At 43.6% G+C, this 26,498-nt stretch overlaps 1 pseudogene; it reads right to left on the reverse strand.

Annotated features, from left to right (window-relative positions):
• Positions 1–1,152: 1,152 nt before the first annotated feature.
• LOC135505620 (uridine-cytidine kinase-like 1) lies at positions 1,153–19,918 on the reverse strand (annotated as a pseudogene).
• Positions 19,919–26,498: the final 6,580 nt, after the last annotated feature.

The following is a 26,498-nucleotide window of genomic DNA, read 5'->3' on the forward strand; positions in this document are numbered from 1 at the left end:
CTAGACATTTTATACCATGGCATTGTTGAATACTTGTTTCTGATTGGCTTAAAGGTCTTTCTAGAGTGTGCATTATTTCCCTATAACACGGCATATCAGCGCGGTAGAATTCAATGGTTATAGTTCATTCTTACATTTTCAATGTTTGAGCTGCTTTTGAAAGAAAAAGTCAAGTTGAAAACATTATTGGTATTGTTGAATTTGATTTTCATAATAGCAAGCTATTATTGATGGTTTGGTTAGCTAAACTAGCAAGTCTGTTGGTTTGGTTACCAATGTAACTACTGTAGCTTTAAGTGGATAAACATAGTTCTATCTGCAGATGCACATTTTTAGTGGCAAATGTGTTAAATTATAGCCATGGTATAAAAGGGATAATCAATTTGGGGCTCTATGCGTTCTCTGGAAAATAATGCAACTCCATGGAAGGTTAGTGCCACTTGGAAAACACCTTCCACGCCGTTCATTATTTTACATAGATTGCATAGCCCCTCGATTATTCCTTACATATTCCTCATGTAATGTTAATGGGGCACTAACATGGCTGCTATAGAATGCTGTAGTGTTGGGCCTCCCGAGTGACAAAGTTGTCTAAGGCACTGCTTCACAGTGCTGATGCGCCACTACAGCCTGGGGTTGGATCTATGGGGGCTCCCGGTCATGGCAGGAGCCATCCGGGTCAGGGGAGGATTTGGCCGGGGACCTTTCCTTTCCATAGAAACTCCTTGTGTCCGGGCGCCTGCAAGCAGCGTTCCCTCTGACATTGGTGCGGCTGACTTCCGGGTTAAGCAAACAGTGTGTTAAGAGGCAGCGTAACTCGGCGGGTCATGTTTCGGAGGATGCATGTCTCGACTTTCGCCTCTCCCGAGCCTATTGGGGAGTTGCAGCGATGAGACAAGGTCGTAGCTACCAATTGGATTTGGCTCTGGGTGTCACTAGCTAAGCTAATATCACATTTCCTCCTCAGGAGGGTAGGTAGCCTCATGACCTTCCACCTCGCTCAGGGAGGAGGAGTTGGCACAGGGCGGTGCCCAAGATGTTGGGCAGTAGCGGGGTGCTGAGTGGGGGTCCAGAGCTCTTAGGAGCAGGTCAAGGGCATGCATGTCTACGTGCTCGTGTGCTGACCGCCCCTCCCTCCTCTTCCAAAACAATTCAGTATTCCATCCCTTCATCACTCTCATACCAGTCCGTCCCAAAATAACGATCCCCGAAATTACCTGGAGGAAGAGAGAGGAGAGTCAGTCATGTTGACTTGGACTAGTGACAATGAGGGGTGTGTCAGTGGCCCTGCTGATGGAACACGTGGGTCGGAGTCTGGGTTGATTCACAACAGAGCTGTGGAACCAGCTACATCTGACAATCTGGATGTTTTCAATTTGTGATTAGGTCATCACACAATGTCATATCACTTCAGATCAGTCAAACAGCTTATTCACTGGATTAGCATGAGGCCAAAGTTATGAGGGGCGCCAGGGTAGACTAGTGGTTAGAGCGTTGGACTAGTAACCGGAAGGTTGCTAGGTGGCAACCAAAGCCAGACTTGTGGAGATCTCAAGCTCCTCCCAGTTCCCACTACCTTTCAAAACGTGCTCCTTAATGGGGTTAGTCTGATGTCTTCGGCGCCTTATTGTCAAATATAACATACATACTACAACCAATGCTTCTAGTGACAAACACACACGGCCATGAATATCTTTCGCAGAGATTGACATGGGAGAAAAGTATTGGATTGACCTGGATGCAGTGACGTTTGCTCTCTGAGGGCAAACAGAACCATGGACTTTGGCCACCATAGTGGACGGCAATTATTGACCCCAAATGTTTCCATTTTACAAGGGGGCGAAGGCTAAAGCACAAGAGCTGTACCTTTAGCTCTGCAGCCTTATCACAAATGAGACAGAGCCTCGAACTTACTGAACTAAAACAGTGTTTCATGACAGCAAACAAGCATCCAAATCTTTCCTCCATCTCCTGCCGATGTGGTCGTCCAGTCTCCACCAGCAGAGCTGCTCTCCTGTTACCTCAACACCAGGCCATGTCTCAGGCGTAACCAACATTATCTGGATGATAAACCCCCAAGCCCCAACTCCTCCTCAACATGTGTTTGGCAGGATAGAGAAGACTAACACAAGAATATTCGATTAGACAAGAGGAGTAGAATGAGGTAGAATAAAGTAGAACTGACCAGCAGAACTTAGAGCAGCAGCCCCAGTGGACACAGTGCTGTCCATCAAGATGACATAGTCCTCACTGATGTCCTTAGGCAGACGCAGGTAGTGGAGCTGGACAGGGAACACAGGACAGCAGTGGTCAAAAAAACATTTTATACAATGTCTTAATTTGTGGATTGTATTAACTTAAAATGTCACGATTTGAGCATCTGTTGTGAATGAAACCAGTACAGCTGAAGAAGAAACGGCCAAAGCGTGAAGACAACATCTGACATCATACGGTATTATCTCAAAGATATGGATAGTCTGTGACCCTGATGAGGAAGTGAACCTGAGGTCAATGAGGCTAGTTAGCCATGAGACTGACACCTAGCCTTGAATGAAGCCACAGACAAGACAGACGACCGATACAATCGTACACTCCTGCTTTAGGGTCTCAGAGTTGAAAGGTTAATGTCTGGGTGTGCGTGAAGCCTTGCAACACAGACAGAGGGCCACACAAAACACACAGAAGCCTTGGTGAACTACAGGACTGATGTATTTGTGTGCTACCTCTGGCTCTCCAGTGTCATGGTTAGTCTGAATGAGGATCTTTCCCAGGCAAATGTCTTTACACACAACCATCAGAGCCTGCTCCATGGTCTCCCCTGCTCTCAGTATGGACATGCCTGTGATCTCCACACACACACACACACACACACACACCTTTTTAGGCTTTACACTCCCTCACAGTTTACTTTGCAAGTAAACGTCCATTGAGCAGCCTGAAGGATCAGCATGGTGAGCGTTCAATGTTACAGAGCCTGATGTCAGGAGATAGACATCTGCAGTAGAGTAATATTGTCATAATAACCCTGCTGTCTAACCGAGCTGCTCCCATTGAGAGCCAAGCAAACACATCCCCATAACGTGAGTGAAATTAATGATTTTCTCTGGTCCATCCACACTGCCACACGTTTTGTGACGAGACATTATCAATGCAGGCGTCTAGTAAAAACACACGTTAACAAAGCAGATTCAATGGTGATGAAGACAAGGACTGGAGAGAGATAACACTAGTTTAACCACTGCAAAATCTCTGGCCAAGAATGACAATTAGCAATCAGCATGATTGTGACAATTTTGCTGTAATGTAGTATCAGGGAGTACATTGATACTTTATTGCAGTTTAGGGCCCAAAACCCTGCGTGAAAGTGGAGAGGTATCAGCACAGAGCCTTATCCTTTTACCACTGAGTCTCTTGCCTTCATCGATGGAACCTTGGGGAGTCTCCACTTGCACAGGCTAGAGAGGATGAGAGGCAAAGTAGAGACCCTACATTAGCATTAGTTGTGCACAAGGGGCGATATAGAATTGGCCATGCATTTGCAGGGCCACTCACCTTGAGGGGCAGGAAGGAGAGGGCATGTTCTATCAGGAGCCTCCTTAATCTTTTGGAGTAGAAGATGAACTCGTCACGATTAGTGTCCTTATTCCTGCACGCACACACACGCACACGCACACACACACACACACACACACACACAAGGCCTGGGAGTGAGGGTGTGTGCATGTACACTCAGTGGCCAGTTAATTAGGTAGACCCATCTAGTATGGGGTCGGACCCAACTTTGCCTCCAGAACAGCCTGAATTCTTCAGGGCATTGATTGTACAAGGTGTGGCATTCAAACGTATCTCAATTGGTATCAAGGTACCTAACGTGAGCCAGGAAATTATTCCCCCACCAACCTGTACTTTTGACACCAGGCAGGATGGGGCCATGGACTCATGCTGCTAACGTCAAATCCTGACTCCGCTTTCAGCAAGAAGCAACAGGAACCGGGATTCGTCGGACCAGGTGATCTTTTTCCACTACTCAATTGTCCAGTGTTGGTGATTGCGTGCTCACTGGAGCCGCTTCTTCCTGTTTTTAGTTGATAGGAGTGGAACAGTTTGGTCGTCTGCTGCAATAACCCATCCGCGACAAGGACCGACGAGTTGTGTATTCCGAGTTGCCGTTCTGCAAACCACAGTTGTTATTTGCCAGTTTTAGCTTGCACGATTCTTGCCATTCTCATTTGACCTCTCTCATTAACAAGCTGTTTTCACCCACTGGACTGCATGTTTTTTGTTTGTCGCACCATTCTCGGTAAATCATATACACTATTGTGCGTGAAAAGCCCAGGAGGCCGGACATTTGAGATACTGGAACCGGTGTGGCATACCACGCTCAAAGTTGCTTAGGTCACTCGTTTTGCCCATTCTAACGTTCAAAACAGTAACAATGCCTGTCTGCCTGCCATATATAGCAAGCCACAGCCACGTGACACACTGTCTGAGGGAGCAAAACATTTTCGAGAACCTAATAACCTTGCCACTGAGTGTATATTCATTATAAACTCGTGGCAGTGCAGAGACAGTGTTGACAGGGTGAGAAACCGGGCCCCAGCGCTCTTCCAAACCTCTATGGTCTTACCTGATGATGGTGTGCATGCACTGGACCTGTGGGGTGCTCTCCATGACGCTGAGGGTCTTGGGTAGGGGCTGCCCCTGGTGGGTTGAGGCCAGAACAGACCTACACAACACAGAGACAGTCAGACCACTGCCCTCTGTTGGGGAGTTCACAGTACTACAACAACACACAGAGACAGCAGTCAAGCCAGGGAGACAAAAGTAAGATACCACTGGGATATTTTACTTTCCTCCTCGTGAACTTGTTTGGAGGTCACGGCTGCACAGCCAGGCAAAGTGGGGTGAGGGGTATTTGTGCGCAGATCCTGGCAACAGCAATGCTTGAACAGGCTCCTCTGGTCCAGTCTGGATTATATGGTGCTTTACTGGCAGACAATGGAAAACTAGGACCATTTAGAATCTAGAAAATAACTTGCGTTGTACAGTACTAAACAGTGGTTCTATTTAGAAATAGAAATGCCATAAAGCAATTTAACACTTTGCTATATGTTCTGCAATGTTGTTGCCAATTAAAGAAGCAAAGACAACTCACTCTAAATACTTTAGTACTGTACTTTTTCTATTTATGTATCTGGAACCAAAATACAGGCCAGTTAGGGTGTACAAAGCAGAAAGAAAACAAAGAATCAAGCAGTTGGTTCAGAGATAAATGAAAAACAGCAATGACAGCAAACAAAGGTTTGGCTTTGGTTCTGGATGAAATGTTAACAACAGATCATTAAATACATGGAAATGAGGGGGAGAGGATATGCCCCCCCCCAAAAAAAAGATAAAGATGCAAGAGTTTATCCTCACATATCCCAGCGGAGTTTCCTCTGCAGAAGGTGATAAATATTTATTTTGCGAGAACAAGAGAGAACACAAAGAGAAGAAAGAAAATATAACAATTAGACGGCAGCAGGACAGAGTAGATGCCCTATGATCTCTGTGGAGAAGCTGATAGGGCAGGGAGGTGGTGTGAGGGCAGGCTGAGAGGGGGCCCTGGGGGGGGGGGGAGAGAGTTAGGGCCCCTGTTCAGCAAGGGGACGGCTTCAGGACCAGACGACATTTCAATGGTTCAAGTCTGACTGAGTTGTTTGACAATATTTTCAATGGCCTTAGTGTGAAGTCATCTGATAAACATGGAGGGATAACCCAAGGTTATACTCAGCCTTTGGTTAATGTGAAGTTAGCTTCTGATCTTTTTCCGATAACAAGGAATTCCTTACATCTACTTGCAGCTACTGCAAAGTGATCAATCCATGACATCTTCCAACTGTCTATTTAGGTCTTAACCAGAGCTCATCCTCATGGAGTTAGCGATAGTTTTCATGACTGACCGTGTGGAAGAAAAGCGGTGGACAGCCTTTCATTTAGTTTACACAAACATTTCTCTTGGCATTTTCATTTAATTGACCATGTCAACAATATTTGGTAAGATAAGTTGTTTGGTCTAAGTGAGTAATCCTTCAGACTGGGGACATATTTTTTCTTTGATGTGCTCTCTGAGCTTCTGCTGACAGGAAACAGAATAAAAGACAGGTACCACAAGGAAGGGCGGGGGGGGGGTAGATGGATGGGGAGGGGGCGTGGCAGTCATACCTCACTGTGACTTCACGCTGAGATGGTTAGAGTGCATTCGGCCAGGGTTTAGCAAGTATTTCATTACAGACACAGGGAGGAGAGATATAAAAACAAAACATAACTCATGAAATGAGACAAGCCATTCCAACCTTCCAAAGCCAAATGTCCCCAGTCCCCCACCACCCTTTTAAATCAACACAAACATCCTTCCCGTTGATGACATGCAATGATATTACATTCCCCTCCATTTTTCCATGAATCACACAGACATGCAGCGTGTCATCTGATAAGCTCTTTACTGGTTTCCCGTTTCCACGTAATGCAGAGTGTATTTCCATCATTTCAGATGAACCGGTAGCTCTCTCTACATGAAGGTATAATCATGCATCAGATCAGGTTACGTTCTGGTGCGCTGATCTCACAGCAAGGCCCAGTGAACAGCCGAGTGAATTTAATTTGAAATATACATTTTTCTGGGCAATATATATTTTTTGCAATACGGTTTTCAGCTCCTTTTCCATATGGGGCATCATATTTGCTTTACTTGTTTTATAGTTGGAAACCAAAATGGTTCCTACCTAACATCTAGTACATGTCAAACAGAATGCCCCCCAAACCTGTGGCTTTCCTGAACAGAAGTACTATAGTGGGCTCAGCAGTCTTGCTATATGATGTATCTTAGTGGAGGGTGTTATGGTTCATTAGGCTACAACAGGCCCTGTCCTCATCATCATCAGACACTCACAGTGATGTATGGAGGACGAGCGGCCTCCGTCTCTCTCCACTGGACACCGTTCATTACTTGATCCACACCAGACACAATGGTATTTTACTACAGAGATCCCTTAATCCACAAATCCTCACAAACGCAGGCACGTGCACACACACTTTTTGCTTTCTCTTTAGCACATGCTGTCTCTTGATCTCTTGCTCTTTTACCCACACGCCGACGGGCGTACGACTCCAGAGACCATAGGCCTACTGGTAAAATGCACAAGGAGGTACTTCAGGGGTACTCCGGGCAGAGCAAAATTTAGTTGGTGGTACAGTAACCAAAAATGTTGAGTTGCACCCCCTTTGGCCCACAGCACAGCCTCAATTCGTTGGGGTATGGACTCTACAAGGTGTCGAAACCCGCAGGGATGTTGACCCATGTTGACTCCAATACTTTCCACAGTTTTGTCCAGCTGGCTGGATGTCCTTTGGGTGGTGGACATTCTTGATACAAAGGGAAACTGTTCAGCGTGAAAAACCCAGCGGCGTTGCAGTTCTTGGTACACTAAAACCAGTGCATCTGGCATCTACTACCATACCCCGTTCAAAGGCATTCACTCTCTGAATGGCCCACATACACAATCCATGTCACAATTGTCTAAAGGCTTAAAAATCCTTCTTTAACCTTTCTCCTTCATCTACACTGATCTAACCGGATTTAACTGGTGACATCAATAAGGGATCATAGCTTTCACCTGGATTCACTTGGTCAGTCTGTCATAGAAAGAGCAGGTGTTCTGAATGTTTTGTACACTCAGTGTAGATCATGGTTTGTAGGGACCATAAAAGGGATCTAACAGCAGAGAGCAAAGTATTAAAGATGGGAGTTGGAGCATATGGGTCATGGCGCTGACAGATAAATGGGATGCCCTTGACACGCACGCATGTAAAGTATGAGGAATAGCCCCTCAGTTATAAATCCACTCATTAGGAGGCCCTTGGTGAAGAGAAAGCATTGAGTTTAGTTCAGCCCGATACCAGACAGACAATCGACATGACAAATTCATAACGTGTGTTGGGGAATCCTGACCACTAGAGGGCAGAAGTGGAATGGGCAACTGGTTGGTCAACTTCTACTTGGAGAAGAGCCTCTGAGATTTCAGGATTACTTTTGGATACCAGATTGAAACAGTGAATATACAGGACAACTGAGTTTGAGTCGGCTGGTTTCAATAGGACATAGTAGGACATAGTACAATAGGACATAGTACAATAGGACATACTAGGACATAGTACAATAGGACATAGTACAATAGGACATAGTACAATAGGACATAATATGACATAGTACAATAGGACATAGTACAATAGGACGTAGTCTTGAGCACTCCTAGAGAATGAGACTCATCATCAATAATTTCATTAATCCAGAAATGACCCACCCATGTTGAGGGATAGGACAGGGTTCAGAGGTCATGGGTAGCACCAAGTGTTTTTCTTGATAGGGAAGGTGGTCAGGAAAAACTCATTGTCCTAGTCCTGAACCATGGGATAGGGGTCATGTCAGGCTGGCATGCACAAACTCTGGGCATGGTGTGAGCCAGAGAGATGACCACATGTACAGAGATAGGAAGGACTCCTCCATGCTTTCACGTTAGGGTCTATGGGAAGAGGTATTGGAGATAGAGCACGATTCACACATACATTTTCAAGCTGACTGTGAACATGCTGAACAATCAGATCCAAGGCAACAAAGTTCTCACCCCCCCAAGTGGCCGACACACACATTGCACTTTTATAGCAGAATCGCTATAGTTTTCAGAAGTATTTGTACAATACTTGTATTATTCTGAATTGAATCTAAAGAAACTACTGTGGTAGTAGCTATCTACAAACCACTCACCGCTGGGGACCACAATATCAGCCACCTGTACAGTGGGCTCGATGTACGGCTCAAAGCTAGGCTTGACAAACTTGTTGTACTGCTTAATGACTCCGCTGATGTCACGGCCGATATGTCCTTCTTCAGACGCCTGAGCAGACGGATATCTGAGTCTGTGTCCACAAACACTTTCATGTCCAGCAGCTGGGGGAGAGCGAGAAGGAGAGAAATAGAGGGTTAAGAGAGGTCATGTATATAATCAATTCATAGGGCAGTGTTAACCCAAGATATAATTTAATGGCGGGGTGCTGGGTAAAAACTAAATTCCTTCAGGGGTGGGGCACCCTACATACATGACGGTTGGGAAATCAATGTCCCAGGGTTGAAAGAAGTTAAATCGGATCTACTGTAAAGACTGCCTATTGGGTCTTTAATGCTCTTTTCCTGAACACACATCAATTGAAACAGCCATCATCAGCCAGTCAGGGGTAACTAAATGCAGTGCTCAAAGCTCTGACCTCAGCAAAACAAACGTTAGTAGGAGTAATGGTCCAGCAGAACCACTGTATGCGATGGAGACGCAAAAAGACCGCAACAACCCAAAAAGAGTTATTGATGACTCATTGGCCATTGAGTGTTGGAGTGTAACTCAGACAGACAATGAGACGGTCAGTCATTGCGCAGTAAATATGCTTCCTGACCAACCAGGCGAACCCAAAGCGCCACGCCAGTAGAGCCGTCAGTGTATAGGAAGGGATGAGGAGAAGGGCTCCAGCTTCTCCACATGACGGGCTATGATAGGACAGGGAGAAGGGGCTTGGCAGTAGATCAACCTGGCCTCTCCATCTCTCTAGGCTGAGGCTCTGCATCTCTCTCAGGACCTCTGTCATTTGGGGAATTGAGCAGGGTAGTTTAGGAATATTTTACAGCATTGAAGATGGCTACTCATTGTCGGGCCAGAACGGACCGGACACTTGGCGCAGCCAGCAGGGTAAGGCCTGTTGGAGTCATGGCAAAGGGTTGAGAGGGAACCAATTTTATAGGAAAATAAATAAACTGGTTGATTAGAAATGTTTAGTACTAAGTGAGCCACAATTACAGTGATTTAAAGTCATACATCTTAAAAGAAAAACAACAACACTTTTATAGAAAACATGTAAATGAAAGTACATCCAATTATCTGCATTGTTTGGCTTCTCATCCTTGCCAAGCGTAGCCCAACCTCATTCTACAATGGCTGAACTGATAAATCCCCAGGAACAGAAGTGCTTTGCCAATGCAAACCCATGTGCTCAGAGTTTAATTTGTATGGATTTCTGTACACACAGCACTGGCGGATCGAAGAGAACTAAGGGACCCATCAACAGCACCATCAATAAAACACAGTCTAGTCCATTCACTGACACACTGGCCAAACACAACCTCTAGATATAATGGAGGGAAGGAGAGTCCTCGGCAGGCTGCAAGTCTAGACTCTACTTCATGGATTCCGATGAGCCAACGTAGTCTTTGTGAAAAGTTGTTGATCTGTTGAAATAAAGAGGACCAAGATAATCATAGCTGACAAGGGTTGCCTGAAGAACTGCCATCAATATCAATTGTACTAAAAGAGTACTAATTTACACATTGCTTTGTTTTAATCTTAAGGGATATTTTTCATGCATTTCTTCCTTGAAGAGAACTGGGCTTTGTGTTAGCAAGTGTACGTTTAGCCAAGCCTGCTGCAGGAATGGATCCCCAACAAGACACACAGCCCCACACTTCAGCCTACCCAGAGCTCCTCCATTTCTATCAGCCAGTCCCCAGCCCAGTCACCCAGGGCCAGCCCCAGCCCCAGCCCCAGCCTGCAACCCAAGCAGGCCAAGGCAGAAAGCAGTGAGCAGGAGAAAGGTAGAACAGTGAATACAGAGAGAGAATCCCTATTATTTCCTTGAATCTGCAGCGGCTCTCCATTTAATCGATGATGATGCTGATCTTAACTTGTTTTGTACATAATGTCGCCGCCATCATTTCTTATGACCGAAAACAGCTCCTGGACATCAGGAAAGCGATCACTAAGCTCAATTTGGATGGAAATTACTACCTAAACGAGTCAGCAATCCTGGACGTTCTGCTTACGCCGAACCAGGCCTTAATCCCCAGGACTCAAAAGAGGAAGCAGTGGCGAAAGAGAGGCAGGCGAGCAGGTACCCTGACGAGACTAGGTCGGCGAGCAAATAGACCGCCATTGCCCTCTGTTCTATTGGCGAATGTTTAGTCACTGGAGAACAAACTGGATTAACTCTGTTTGAGACTATCCTATCAACAGGACCTGAAAAACTGTGATATCCTATGTTTCTCGGAGTCGTGGCTGAACGAGGACATGGCAGTAAGTCTCGCTGGTTTTTTCTATGCATCGCAAAGACCCGACAGCATACTCGGACAAGACAAAGGGAGGAAGAGTGTGTGTCTTAAGAACAGCTGGTGTGTGATTTATAATGCTAAGGAAGTCTCAAGATTTTGCTCGCCTGAGTTAGAATACCTCATGATAAGCAGCAGCCCATACTATTTACCAAGAGACTTTTCATCTATATTTTTTCTATGACACAAAGATCCTAATCAGCGATCAAGAAAATGCACATTAAGAGGCAGCGTTTCTCGTGGCTTCTCCATAACTCATTTTTAACAGCATGTTACTTGTGTTAACTCTAAATCACATTTACTCCACACACATACAAGGCCCTCCCTTTGGCAAATCAGACCATAACTCTATCCTCCTGCTTCCAAGCAAAAACTCAAACCCGTGACGCCCCCATATACGGAAGTGGTCTGATGAAGCGGATGCTAAGCTACAGGACTGTTTCACTAGCACAGATTGGAATATGTTTCGGGATTCATCAGACAACATTGAGAAGTTTACCACATCAGTCACCAGCTTCATGAATAAGTCCATTGACTTCATCCACACAGTGACCCTACGTACAGTGTCTTCAGAAAGTATTCATACCCCTTGACTTATTCCACATTTTGTTGTGTTAAAGCCTGAATTCAAAATGTATTCCAATTTACACAAAATACACCAGAATAAAGTGAAAACATGTATTACATTTTTTTGCATATGTATTTAAAAGGAAATACAGAAATATCAAATTTACATAAGTATTCAGACACCCTGAACCCACTCCAATTTGCATAACGCCCCAACAGATCAACAGTTCACTGACAACAACTCAGTGGTCAACACCAAACTCAGAACCCTGGGACTGAACACCTCCCTCTGCAACTGAATCCTGGAGTTTGACGGGCCACAGCCAGGTGGTGAGGGTAGGCAACAACACATCCCTCATGCTGCCCCTCCCTGTTCACCTACATTTGCGTGGCTGCGCACGACTCCAACAACGTCATCATCAAGTTTGCTGATGACACATTGGCAGTAGGACTGATCACCGATGACGAGGCAGTGTATAGGGAGGTCAGAGACCTGGAGTGTGATGCCAGGACAACAACCTCTCCCTCAACATCAGCAAGACAAAGAAGCTGATTGTGGACTACAGGAAATGGAGGAGTGAGCATGCCCCATCCACTTTGATGGGGCTGTAGTGGAGCGGGTCGAGAGCCTCAAGTTCCTCTGTGTTCACATCACTAAGGAATTAACATGGTCCACACACCCACACAGATCTGAAGAGGGCACTGCCGCAGGACTGCCACGCAGAAGAAATATCAGCTTTTGTAGAGAAGCAAGAGATTGAACTTCTCAACTTTCTAGAGTTTTCCACGTTAGATAACACTATCAACGTTTCCCTTTACTGTTGGAATTGTGATCGAATCAATGCAATATTAGCCACTTTCAATGCAACAAACCGAAACAAAACGAACTATGCAAGACTTATTAGTATGCAAAACTAACTATGCAAGAGATTTTGTTATAGGCAGAACGCATCGGAGTAGGATTCTAATGCATTGACAGGCACAACTCGGGCCCGTACTCACAGACCGGTGCACCATAGCCAATCAGAGCTGCAGTAGGCCTATACGCAAACCAACCATTGCCATATATGGATCTGTGAGATTCCATTTGAACTGGACTGTGTTTACAGCATGAGAGTAAATATGCTTGTTTTGAGATCAAAGCAAGAGCTGCATGTAGCCACGTCGGCACATTTGTTCATATCTTTTGGTAGTTAGTGAGTTATTATCCCAGTTATAGATCATTTGTAGTCACCGATTGGGGAGTTATTGCTTCCTAAAAGAGCACAAAATGTGTGCATTTCTAGCCACCTTTGAAAAATGAGTCCAAGCTTTTTTTCCTTTTCTTAACGGGGAAGGCTTGAATAAGCTAAGTAGCTAATAGGCTGAGGGTTGCATGATTTGTCTGATTCTCTGTAATAATGGTATGGGAATAATTCTGTATTTTTTTTGTAAAGTTGTTTCTTGCATCAGACAACATTTTCAGTCACTTCCTTGTTTGAAGGACATGTGGAACAGGTTAATGTTAAGCCCTGCATGTTTTTTTTCAAACGTTTCATGGAATGTAGGCCTACATTGAACACCACACATTGGCTACTATTGTAGGCTGAATGATAGAACAGCTATTTCCATGATAAAATGTTATGGGATGCATTTTCTCCATTGTTTTTGATGGTAGGCCACTCTGGTAGACCAACATTGATCAAATAGCCACAGTAGCTTACTTGACCACTGTTAAAACTAATTAAAGAGGGTACAGCCTCAGTGTTCACAGTAAACGTGCGTCGGAAATTGCACAGAATTTTCAATGTTCACGTTTGCGCACAGCAGACCTGAAATTTGCTCAGTGCCGGAAATCATTTGAGAGAACATTGGTGGTGAGTGCGGCCCAGTACGGCCCAAATGCTAGAATCCCTTCAAATATGACAACATTGTCACCATACACAGTTTTCTGCAAAAAAGAGGACACACCATGAAGAGAGATTATTACCACACAAAGCAGATGGTGTACACTGACTGTACATAATTAGGCAGACAGCATACGGCAGAACAGGGACTGGACCAGGTTTCTCAAGCATTATGAAGGATGTGCCCACCAGGTGTGCCAGGTAAGAGCGTGGGAGTGTGGCTGGCAGAGGGAGACAGGTGGGTTGGCGAGGTCCAAAGGACACAGCTCCTGGCAGCTCCCCTCTGCAGTCCTGGCTTCATGTTTACAGTAAAACCAAATGGTTAAGAGACGCTCCAAATCCCCCCTCTTCCTTCTGTTCCTCTGACCTATACCCGCTCATCCCTTGCCCTCTACCCCATAATCCTCCGGCCAATCCCTCTCTGATTTTAGGCCCTAAACGAAGCAGTTTAAAAATATATATGTATATTTTTTAAATGTAACCTTTATTTAACTACTAGGTAAGTCAGTTAATAACACATTCTTATTTACAACGACGGCCTACCAAGGAACAGTGGGTTAACTGCCTTGTTCAGGTGCAGAATGACAGATTTTTACCATGTCAGCTCGGGGATTGATCTTTCAGTTACTGGCCCAACACTCTAACCAGTAGGCTACCTGCCGCCCCAGTTTGTTTGCTGCAATTACCTCCCACTGCAGCTCCGATAATGGGTAATGTGATTTTTTAACCATTGGAAGTAATGCCAGAGGTGGCTGAGCAGAACAGTGCAGGCCAGCTTGTTACGATCAGATGTGATCAGAGCTAAAGAGTGTCATGACCCCATTACAGAGCTGCAGTGAATGACCAGGATAACTCATATTGATCAGAAAGAGGGGAGTGGATCTCACACAGAGAGAAAAAGTGTTCATGGTTTCATTAATTTACCACATTACTACCCCCTGGTGATTTAAAATGGCTTTAAAATAATAGAGACAACAGCTCAGAGGGAGGGAGCCAAGTGACCTCTAAGTTCCCTAGTAGTCAGGCAAAATAGCTATTCTTTATTGATAATGTGTTACAAAGTCCATCACGAATGCTGGCTATATGTACAGATAGACTCGTGCTTCCCTCGGGTTCTATGGCTTAATTACATTAACACTCCCTTCATAAAACAAGTTTTGAGTTACAAGTAATTTCATTGTTTCTCTGGATAGCTGTGCTTCTTTCAGCCATGAAAATGTATTGTGTCTTGAGGACATGAAAGCAACAATTAAACTAGAGCTGTCCTTATTTAGTCGACTGGTCGGTCGATCAAGATTTTTTTGGTCAGGCAGTCAAAAAACAAAAACAAGTATATATATACACACACAGTTGAAGTCAGAAGTTTACATGCACCTTAACCAAATACATTTAAACTGGGGTTTTCACAATTCTTAACATTTAATCCTAGCTAAAATTCCCTTTCTTAGGTCAGTTAGGATCACCACTTTATTTTAAGAATTTTAAATGTCAGAATAATAGTAGAGATAATTATTTCTTTCAGCTTTTATTTTTTCATCACATTCCCAGTGGGTCAGAAGTTGCCTTTGAATTGTTTAACTTGGGTCAAACGTTTTGGGTAGCATTCCTCAAGCTTCCCACAATAAGTTGGGTGAATTTTGGCCCATTCCTCCTGACAGAGCTGGTGTAACTGAGTCAGGTTTGTAGGCCTCCTTGCCTGGACACGCTTTTTCAGTTCTGCACACACATTTTCTATAGGATTGAGGTCAGGGCTTTGTGATGGCCACTCCAATACCTTAACTTTGTTGTCCTTAAGCCATTTTGCCACAATTTTGGAAGTATGCTTTGGGTCATTGTCCATTTGGAAGACCCATTTGCGACCAAGCTGTAACTTCCTTACTGATGTCTTGAGATGTTGCTTCAATATATCCACATAATTTTCCTCCCTCATGATGCCATCTATTTTGTGAAGTGCACCAGTCCCTCCTGCAGCAAAGCACCCCCACAACGTGATGCTGCCACCCCCGTGCTTCACGGTTGTGATGGTGTTCTTCGGCTTGCAAGCCTCCCCCTTTTTCCTCCAAACATAACAATGGTCATTATGGCCAAACAGTTCTATTTTTGTTTCATCAGACCAGAGGACATTTCTCCAAATACTACAATCTCTGTCCCCATGTGCAGTTGCAAAACTGTAGTCTGGCTTTTTTTATGGCAGTTTTGGAGCAGTGGCTTCTTCCTTGCTGAGCAGCCTTTCAGGTTATGTCGATATAGGACTTGTTTGTGAATAGAGATACTTTCGTACCTGTTTCCTCCAGCATCTTCACAAGGTTCTGTGCTGTTTTTCTGGGATTGATTTGCACTTTTCGCACCAAAGTGCATTCATCTCTAGGAGACAGAACGCGTCTCTTTCCTGAGCAGTTGGACGGCTGCGTGGTCCCATGGTGTTTATACTTGTGTACTATTGTTTGTACAGATGAACGTGGTTTCTGAGGTCTTGGCTGATTTCTTTTGATTTTCCTATGATGTCAAGCAAAGAGGCACTGAGTTTGAAGATGTATTTCAAGGCCTAACTCCAATTGACTCAAATGATGTCAATTAGCCTATCAGAAGCTTCTCTAGCCATGACATCATTTTCTGGAATTTTCCAAGCTGTTTAAAGGCACAGTCAACTTAGTGTATGTAAACTTCTGGCCCACAGGAATTGTTATACAGTGAATTATGAGTGAAATAATCTGTCTGTAAACAATTGTTGAAAAAAAAATTACTTGTGTCATGCACAAAGTAGATGTCCTAACCGACTTGTCAAAACTATAGTTTGTTTACAAGAAATTTGTGGAGTGGTTGAAAAACAAGTTTTAATGACTCCAACCTAAGTGTATGTAAACTTCTGACTTCAACTGTGTGCACACACACAGTACAAGTCGAAGGTTTGGACATACCTACTCATTCAAGGGTTTTATTGTATTTGTACTATTTTTTACATTGTAGAATGATAGTGAAGACATCAAACCTATGAAAAAACATATGGAATCAAGGACACCAATAATAAGAGACTTACTTGGGCCAAGAAACACGAGCAATGGAAAGGTGGATATTTGTCCTTTAGTCTGGAGTCCGAATTGGAGATTTTTGGATCCAACTGCCGTGTCTTTGTGAGTCACGGTGTGGGTGAATGGATGATCTCTGCATGTGTATTTACCCCCGTAAAGCATGGAGGAGGTGTTATGGTGTGGAGTTGGTTTGCTGGTGACACTGATATACTGTATTTAGAATTCAAGGCACACTTAACCAGCATGGCTACCACAGGATGACGTATCGCTGCAGAATGCTATCTGGTTTGCGCATAGTGGGACTATCATTTGTTTTTTAACAGGACAATGACCCAACACACCTCCAGGTTGTGTAACGGCTATTTTACCAAGAAGGACAGTGATGAGTGCTGCATCAGATGACCTGGCCTCCCGACCTCAACCAAATTGAGATGGTTTGGGATGAGTCGGACCACAGAGTGAAGGAAAAGCAGCCAACAAGTGCTCAGCATAGCTGGGAACTCCTTTAAGACTGTTGGAAAAGCTTTCCAGGTGAAGCTGGTTGAGAGAATGCCAAGAGTGTGCAAAGCTGTCACTTGTTTGGTTACTACATGATTCCATATGTGTTATTTCATAGCGGGAAACTGAGGGCCCAGAAAATTTATACGATTTTCAGGCCAGACCTAAGTTAATAGTTTACTAAATATTTCAAGTTCCTTGCAAACAGGCCATGCGTAGCCAATGTGATTTATAGGATATTTATTTTTAAATCAGGACATGTTCTACCTTAAGGCTGTAATGTTTTTATTTGTTGGCTTTATGTAAACTATTTTTTACATAGTTGGCAATGCCAATAGAAGTTACATTTAGAATTTTGATTCACCACAATGATTGAGATTTGAAGACTATTATAAATGAAATGCAACTGGGTCTCCATGAAAACAGTCATTTAAAATCATAACTGGCACACAGATCAGTAGAAATAAAGTAAAAAGGATAAGTCCTTCAATACAAAAATGGCAAATCCAAAAGGTGGTTGCACAAAAAAGCCTCAAGAGATACTCAAAAACAAAAACAGAATTCCACAAGAGCATCCACCGGAATCGACAAGAATACACAGAACACTAGGGCTGGGTGCTAACATACAAACACAGAGCACAGAACTGAGAAACTAAGTTTAAATCAATCAGGGGAAATGAGGCACAGGTGCAAATAATAATGGGGAACAAGGGCGTGAGGCATCTAGTGACCAAAACCCGGAACAAGCCAAATCCTGGTCAGGAACACATTTTTTTCTTCAGGGTTAGGCCCTAAATAATTTGTGTCTTCATTATTTAAACGGGAACAGTGTGCTTAAAGCCTCCAATCAGAGGCGGAGGGGAGGTCTGTCTGCCGGGATAGGGGAAAAAATACACATTTTTAAATTTGGGATTAATCTTAAGGGATCTGGGTGGTAGGCGAAAGAACAGACTCTCCTGGCAACCTTGAAGGGACCGATGTATTTTTGGGACAGGAGACTCCACCCAAGATTTTATTTTTGTTGGCATGGACTTTAAACACGGGAATGGAATTACTTCAAGGCTGAAGGCACTCTGACTTCTGCCTCCTGGTCCGGGAACAATGGAGGAGCATAGCCAAACTGACAGTCGGGGACATACCAGTGGAGAAGGAGCGCAAGGTGTTTAAATTCGGCCCAAACAAAGGATGACCATGTGGACGGGTTGTCAAGTCATACATCGGAGGGTGGTTTCCAGCTCTTGATTCATCCTCTGTTTGGCCGTTGGACTCCGGATGGTACCCTGAAGATAGTGGCAGAAGCCCCCAGGAGTTGGCAAAGGCCTTCCAAAACCTTGTCACCTCTGTCAAACATATGAGGGCCGCTCGGAACACATGATTAATTTCAGCCGTTTTATGAAGGTAATTCAGTTAGAGGGGTTTGAAAACCGTCAATTAGGAAAATTGCATGGGATCAAATCAGGTAATAAAAATGAGATATGGGACCAGGGTCTTGGGGAACAGGTAAATTGAAGGAGTCCAAATGAGGCGGAGGTGAAGACCCTGGCAGCACACGGGACAGGCATTCTGTTAAACTTTCTTATGGTAGGCCACCAGAACTTACGCTGGATGAACTCCAATGCAACGCCCGGATGACAGGTCTCAGAAGGCTGAGTCCTCACTGTTTAGTGCAGGACCTCTGCGTGGGTAGCTTGAGCATGCACGGTATCTAAGCAGATCGGGCCACAATCTTTGCAGCAGGAAGGACAGGCATCATAAAAAAATCGGGACAGGGCATCCTCCGGGCCGATAGGTGAGGATAAACTGGAATCGATTGAAGAAAAGAGACCATCTAGCTTGTCTAGAGTTCAACCGCTTCGCCTGCTGGATATACTCCAGATTTTTGTGGTCCGTAAGCACTTGAAACGGGTGAGAAGCCCCCTCGAGCCAGTGTCTCCATTCCTTCAATGCCATCTTAACCGCTAGGAGTTCACAGTTCCTCTCAGTCGGGGTAAGCCGGTGTGAGAAGAAAGCGCACGGATAAGTGAAGAAGTTTGTCTTCACCCCTCTGAGACAGGACAGCTCCAACACCAACCTCTAATAAATGGTTCATTAGCGGTAGTATCAGGATGGGCTAATTGAGTCCTTGGAACTCAGCTTCTCTTCCCCACAAAAAGCATTGCCACCCTTGTTAAATAAGAGAAAAACTGATGATGCACAACCACATGTGAAAAATTTGGGGGTGGGCCAATGCACCTACCTTCCTGGGGTATTTGGACTCGACCGGGTTCCACTACAAATCCCAGGAATTGTACTCGGGATGAATGGAATTCACATTTTTCCGGCTTAACGTACAGATGGCTGTCCAGGAGGCGTTTGAGTACTTGTCTGACATGCTTAGTGTGTTCTTGAAGGGACTCAAAAGATGAGGATGTCATCCAAGTAAACAAACACAAATATGTTAAGCATAAAGCACATGGACTTGGAACACCGCTGGGGCGTTGGTCAGGCCGAAGGGCATCACCAAGTATTCATAGTGACCAGTAGGCGTGTTGAAAGCGGGTCACCAGGTCTGATCCGCACAAGATGGTATGGCCGCAGGTCAAGTAGTGAAAACAACTCTTCCTGCAGCTCGAAGGCTGTGCAGAGGGTACGGTTACGGACGGTTATGGCATTGAGTCTGATACTAATCCACCGTCTTTATACAAAATCCCAGGGGACTAGTTTGGGAGGTGGATTACCTCAGGCCTGCTTATAGCGTCCTTGATGTAGGTATCCATAGCAGCTCGTTCGGGTGGAGATAGGGGAAAAGATCAGACCCCTGGGGGGGCAAGTGCCCGGAAACAGGTCGATGGGGCATATCTTCTTATAGTTATGGGGTGGTAGCTTGGTGTCCTCTGTTTATAAACACCAGTTTAGGTCATGTAACACTTCGGGTAGTCGAATGGATTCTAAAGACTCGGGAGTAGAACTCGGGGAATTCTGGAAAATACAAGTTACGTAGGACCCCCTTGATAGTGCCCAAATAGTCCTGTGAGGGTATGAACCTTATAGAACAGGAGATCAAATGAAAGTTCATCAATTCCTGGTGTTGTTGAAAGTTGCAAGAGGTAGTGACATGAGTGACAAGTCCAGATCCCAAAGGGCTTCCATCCAATGTAGTGACCCTCATGGGTTCACTTAGAGGTTCAGAGGGAACGCCATCGCCCAGACACCATCCATGAAGTTACCTGCGGCTCCAGAGTCTACCAAGGCTTGAAGGGGAAGCTTGTGGTTGTCCCAGGAGAGGGTGACTGGAATGAGCAGACGGGAGTTGGACGGATGGGAGGAGGTTATGTTTCCCCTTATGTACGGGAAATAGTCCTGGTAGTTTACCAATTATAGCGTCGCGCCCTCATCCGGCGGTCTCTCAGCCTGGGAGTATCTGCATGGGTTCCGATGGAAGCGAGGATAGTGGGGACTCGGAGCTGGGACTGATAGGGGCTTGAGGTCTACGGTTGAGTTCTCTCTCTCTCAGACGCTGGTCAATGCGTGAGGCCAACTTGATCAGGGACTCGAGATTGTCCTGTTAGTGGCCAGTTCATCTTGGATAGAAAGGCCTTTCAGAAAGCACACCGTCCTGTTCCAGCCACTTGCTGCTGCCACCTTATAGAACTGGATGGCATAGTCCGTCACGCTGCGCCAACCTTGGTGGAGAGTCAAGCTGTTTGGCTGAGTCAGAACCACTGCTTGGGCCTTATACCTTATTCCTCAGCAAAGGCAGAGTCACAGCAGGAACTATGGGCATCCCACACATAGCCCAGGCCAGGGCTTTTTACAGCAGGGTGATGATATAAGCGATCCTGTAGTATACCTTATAGAAATTGGGTCCTTAACAAGCACTTGGATCACCTGAAAACCTTAGGTAGAAGGTTCAGCCAGGGGTCCATGGGTACGTGAATCTGAGTATACGGGAACTTATAGATATTTGCTTAATGGAAGTCAGCATCTCCGACAGAAGATGAGAATGTCTAGCCATTAATGCTGAACCAGGGCGGCTTCGTGGCGTTGGACAGTCTCCTGGTGGTGGGACAGCATGGCAAAAAGGTCCTGGGAACTGGCTGCCTCTGGGTTCATTTTTGGCTGTAGTGAGAAACATAACCTTATAGAAAGAAGATGAGGCAGACACAGCAGTATACGGTGTATTTAATAAAGTAAAAAGGAGAAGTCAATACAAAAATGCAAATCCAAAAGGTGGTAGGAATAGCACCTCAAGAGATACTCAAAAACAAAAACAGAATTCCACAAGAGCATCCTGTAGAATACAGAACACTAGGGCTAGAAATACAAACACAGAGCACAGAACTAGGGAAACTAGGGTTTAACCTACAATAGGGGAAACGAGGCACAGGTGCAAATAATAATGGGGAACAAGGGAAAAAACATAAGGTCAAAAAGCACAATGGGGGCATCTAGTGACCAAAACCCGGAACAACCCTGGCCAAATCCTGACATATTATAAATGAAATGCAACTGTTCCATGAAAATGTGCATTTAAAATCATAACTGGCACGCAGATCAGTAGAAATGGTAAGATAAATTGGCATTACAAATGGAAAAGGTTGCCGACCCCTGGTGTAGCAGCAGGAGCGTAACAGTAGAATCTGTGAAGGCCAGCAGCAGCGTGAGGAAGAGGGTCAGGAACACATTTTTTTCTTCTGGTTAGGCTAAATAATTTGTGTCTTCATTATGTAAACACATTGTGCTTAAAGCATCAGACAAGCTCAGTAGCAAAGGGTGTGTCTATATAGGGAAAAATACACATTTTTAAATTTCGACCTATGGACTGGTCGAAAGAACAGACTCTCGGTCGACCCCCCCCCACAAAAGCGGGGCTGCAGGCTGGCCGGTAGTTGCCTATCTCTGCTGCAGAGGGTATTGATAGTTCTGTACTATCCTATACAAAATCACAGGGGACTAGTTTGGCAAGTTTACCTTAGAGCCTTCATTATAAATAAAGCCAGGATCTTACCAATGATAATGTCCTAGGGCTAAGCATATCTTCTTATAGTTTACCTTGGTGTCCTCCTTATAGCATTTACATGATACTCTTTTAGTAGAAAGATACTAGAAAACTAAGTTAACATTCTAGAAGTAGTCCTGTAGTATACCTTCTAGAAATAGTCCTGTAGTATACCTTATAGAAATAGTCCTGTAGTATACCTTATAGAAAGAGTCCTGTAGTATACCTTTTAGAAATAGTCCTGTAGTATACCTTATAGAAATAGTCCTGTAGTATACCTTATAGAAATAGTCCTGTAGTATACCTTATAGAAATAGTCCTGTAGTATACCTTCTAGAAATAGTCCTGTAGTATACCTTATAGAAATAGTCCTGTAGTATACCTTATAGAAATAGTCCTGTAGTATACCTTATAGAAATAGTCCTGTAGTATACCTTATAGAAATAGTCCTGTAGTATACCTTATAGAAAGAGTCCTGTAGTATACCTTATAGAAATAGTCCTGTAGTATACCTTATAGAAATAGTCCTGTAGTATACCTTATAGAAATAGTCCTGTAGTATACCTTATAGAAATAGTCCTGTAGTATACCTTCTAGAAATAGTCCTGTAGTATACCTTATAGAAATAGTCCTGTAGTATACCTTATAGAAATAGTCCTGTAGTATACCTTATAGAAATAGTCCTGTAGTATACCTTATAGAAATAGTCCTGTAGTATACCTTATAGAAATAGTCCTGTAGTATACCTTATAGAAATAGTCCTGTAGTATACCTTATAGAAATAGTCCTGTAGTATACCTTATAGAAAGAGTCCTGTAGTATACCTTATAGAAATAGTCCTGTAGTATACCTTATAGAAAGAGTCCTGTAGTATACCTTATAGAAAGAGTCAATGGAGAGGAGGACCACCCAGGGAACATTCAGAGCCTCAATTATCTTACTGGCCACTGTAGTTTTCCCAGAGGCACTTCCTCCACACAGGCCTACAGGAGGAAACGGGGGTAAAGCGGGACACCCGACAAACGTACACTAGGAATCTAAAACAACAATGGCAGGAGTGAATCCAACAATACATGCTGTGGTTGTGAAAAACAGGATGCAGTGGTTGTGAAACACAGAATGCAGTGGTTCTGAAAAACAGAATGCAGTGGTTGTTGTGTCTGCTGCTGCACTGGCTGTGGAACCCCTATTAAGTAGTGAATACATAACCAGAGCGGTGCAATGGTTCAGATAACACAGGGTGAAGTTCAAAACTGCTGAGTTAGGCTACAAACTTGCACAGAAAGAATATTTAAGACAACAAAATGGAACTGAAAACTGCCTGGATAAGCTGTTTTTCAAAATAGTCCAAATAAAATGGATTTCACTTTGAATTTAGCTATGTTGTCACCATGAAACCCAGCCATCAGACTGACTGATAGACCATGAAGCAATCCATCCGGTAAATTACATTACATCTGTCTGGAATTATTAACCAGAGAAAATGTCAAACTCCTTTTATGTGCCCTCTTTCTTTCTCCTCTTTGACCACTGAGGCAGGTTGATTATTCCACCCCAGTGGACTTCCTACTATTTCCATCAGTAGCAGAGTGAAGGCCAGAGCAGCCCAGCAGGGTGGCCCTTTCATGGGAATCGTCGACCAGGGCATCTTCAGAAGAAGGGCGCTGGAATGTATAGCAGACGATTTATGGCTCCAGACCAATTCTGTTATTGTGTGTTTTTTTTTTAGAGCTCGTCTTAACTTTGGGTTTTACATATTTCCACATATGACCAGGCCCTACTCCCAGACACTCGGAAGAGAAAGACACGACGATCTAGAGGCCGAAGAACTGTAATATCCTACGTTTTTCGGACACTTGGCTAAACAAGGACATGGATAATATTCTAGCAGTTTTTTCTAGGACAGAACGGCAGTGTAGGGTAAGCTCAAGGGGGGCGGTGTTTATTTCTTCCTTAACAACAGTTGGTGCGCGATCTCTAATATTAAGAAAGACTCGAGGTTCTGCTCGCCCGAGTTAGAATACCACATGATAAGCTGTAAACCATACTATTTACCAAGAGAGTTTATCTATATTTTTCAAAGCAGTCTATTTACCACCACAAACAGATGTTGGCACTAAGAGTTGTATAAGGCCATAAGCAAACAAGAAAATGCTCATCCAGTGGCGGTGCTCCTAGTGGTCAGTGATTTTAATCCAGTAAAAAAATGGAATCCATTTTAATCTCATTTCTACCAGAATGTCACCTGTGAAACTAGAGACAACAAACCTTGAGATCACCTTTACTCCACACAAAGAGACGCATATAAAGCTCGCCCTCCATTTGGCAAATCTGACCATAACCCCAGTGGTGTTAAGTACTTAAGTAAAAATACTTTAAAGTACTACGTATGTAATTTTTAGGGGTATCTGTACTTTACTATTTGTATTTTGGACAACTTTTACTTCACTATATTCATAAAGAAAAGAATATGTACTTTTTACTCCATACATTTTCCCTGACACCCAAAAGTACTCTTTACATTTTGAATACTTAGCAGGGCATGTTCATGTGGTCTAATTCACATACTTATCATGAGAACATCCCTGGTCATTCCTACTGCCTCTGATCTGGCAGACTCACTAAACACATGCTTAGTTTGTAAATGATGTCTGAGTGTTGGAGTATGCTCCAGGATATCTGTAAATAAAATAAAAAAACTGGCACCATGTGGTTTGCTTAAGGAATTTAAAGTGATTTATACATGTACTTTGATAATTAAGTATATTTAAGCGATTACATTTACTTTTGATACTTAAGTTTATTTAAAACCAAATACTTTTAGACTTTTACTCAAGTAGTATTTTACTGGGTGACATTTACTTGAGTCATTTTATATTAAGGCATCTGTACTTTTACTCAAGTATGACAATTGGGTACTTTTTCCACCACTGCATAACATATCTTCCTGTTTCCTGCTTACAAAGAAAAACTCCAACAGGAAGTACCAGTGACTCGCTCAATGTGCAAGTGACCGTACGTACATATCCCAAACAGAAGCCATGGATTACAAGCAACACATACAGTGAGTTTAAGGCTAGAATGAACGGTCATTAGTACATCTATTTTAGTAGTATCTGCTCTGCTTGAAATTTGAAGAGTTGAAACATAAACATGGTATGGTTCAAAAGGTTAACTTCTCTACTTCAGTAAAATAATGTCTCCATGTGTTTCGGTGTCCATTTAACAGATTCTCTAGGACCAAACCTCAAATGTAAATAGCGAGTTGAAACCGTTTGACAGAGAGGAAGAAGTGATCTCTCATCTTTGTTGTTGTGAATGGTAGGGGGAGGGGCTTGTGAGAAAGAGGCGAAGCGAGAGGTTTCAATCTCACCAAAATCTGTCCAAAATAATCCCAATGCGTTTCTATGCACTTATTTTATGCACCCAAGCTTGTCGCCTGCCTTCCCGCCTTTGGGACAACAACTCCCATTGTTAGGGAGGAGACATGAGCATCTCGTCATGATATACAGATCTCTGGTGTAAATGAGAACAAGCGGACATAAATGCTCAAAAATGAAAAATGAAACAAAAAAAATGATTTTGCAATACAGGCATTTGGAATATCGCTTAAAAACACATTCAAATTAATCAAATTAATTCGATATATCACCCAGTTTAATTGCAAACTATCGCGGATTATTAAGGGAAACCCAAGCGCGAGCTGCCCAGTGATGCAAGCCTACTAGATGAGCTCTATATGCCTTCTATGCTCGCTTTGAGGCAAGCAACACTGAACCATGAGTGAGAGCACCAGTAGTTCAGGATGACTGTGATCACGCTCTCTGTAGCCGATGTGAGTAAGACCTTTAACTTCTTATGGTATAGGGGACGGTAGCGTCCCACTTGGCCAAAAAACAGGGAAAATGCAGCTCAGCAAATACAAATAAATTGATATAAAAATCAAACTTTCATTAAATCACACATGTAAGATACTCAATTAAAAGCTACACTTGTTGTGAATCCAGCCAACATGTCTGATTTTAAAAAGGCTTTTCGGCGACAGCATAAGAAGCTATTATCTGATGATAGCACAACAGTAAACAAAGAGGGTAGCATATTTCAACCCTGCAGGCGCTACACAAAACTCAGAAATAAAATATAAAACATGCCTTACCTTTGACAAGCTTCTTTTGTTGGCACTCCAATATGTCCCATAAACATCACAATTGGTCCTTTTATTCGATTAATTCCGTCCATATATATTCAAAATGTCAATTTATTTGACACGTTTGATCTAGAAAAAAACAGCTTCCAAAATGCGCAACGTCACTACAAAATATTTCAAAAGTTGCCTATAAACTTTGCCAAAATATTTC

This window comes from Oncorhynchus masou, chromosome 19 (genome assembly GCF_036934945.1).
Source record: "Oncorhynchus masou masou isolate Uvic2021 chromosome 19, UVic_Omas_1.1, whole genome shotgun sequence".
NCBI lineage: Eukaryota > Metazoa > Chordata > Actinopteri > Salmoniformes > Salmonidae > Oncorhynchus > Oncorhynchus masou.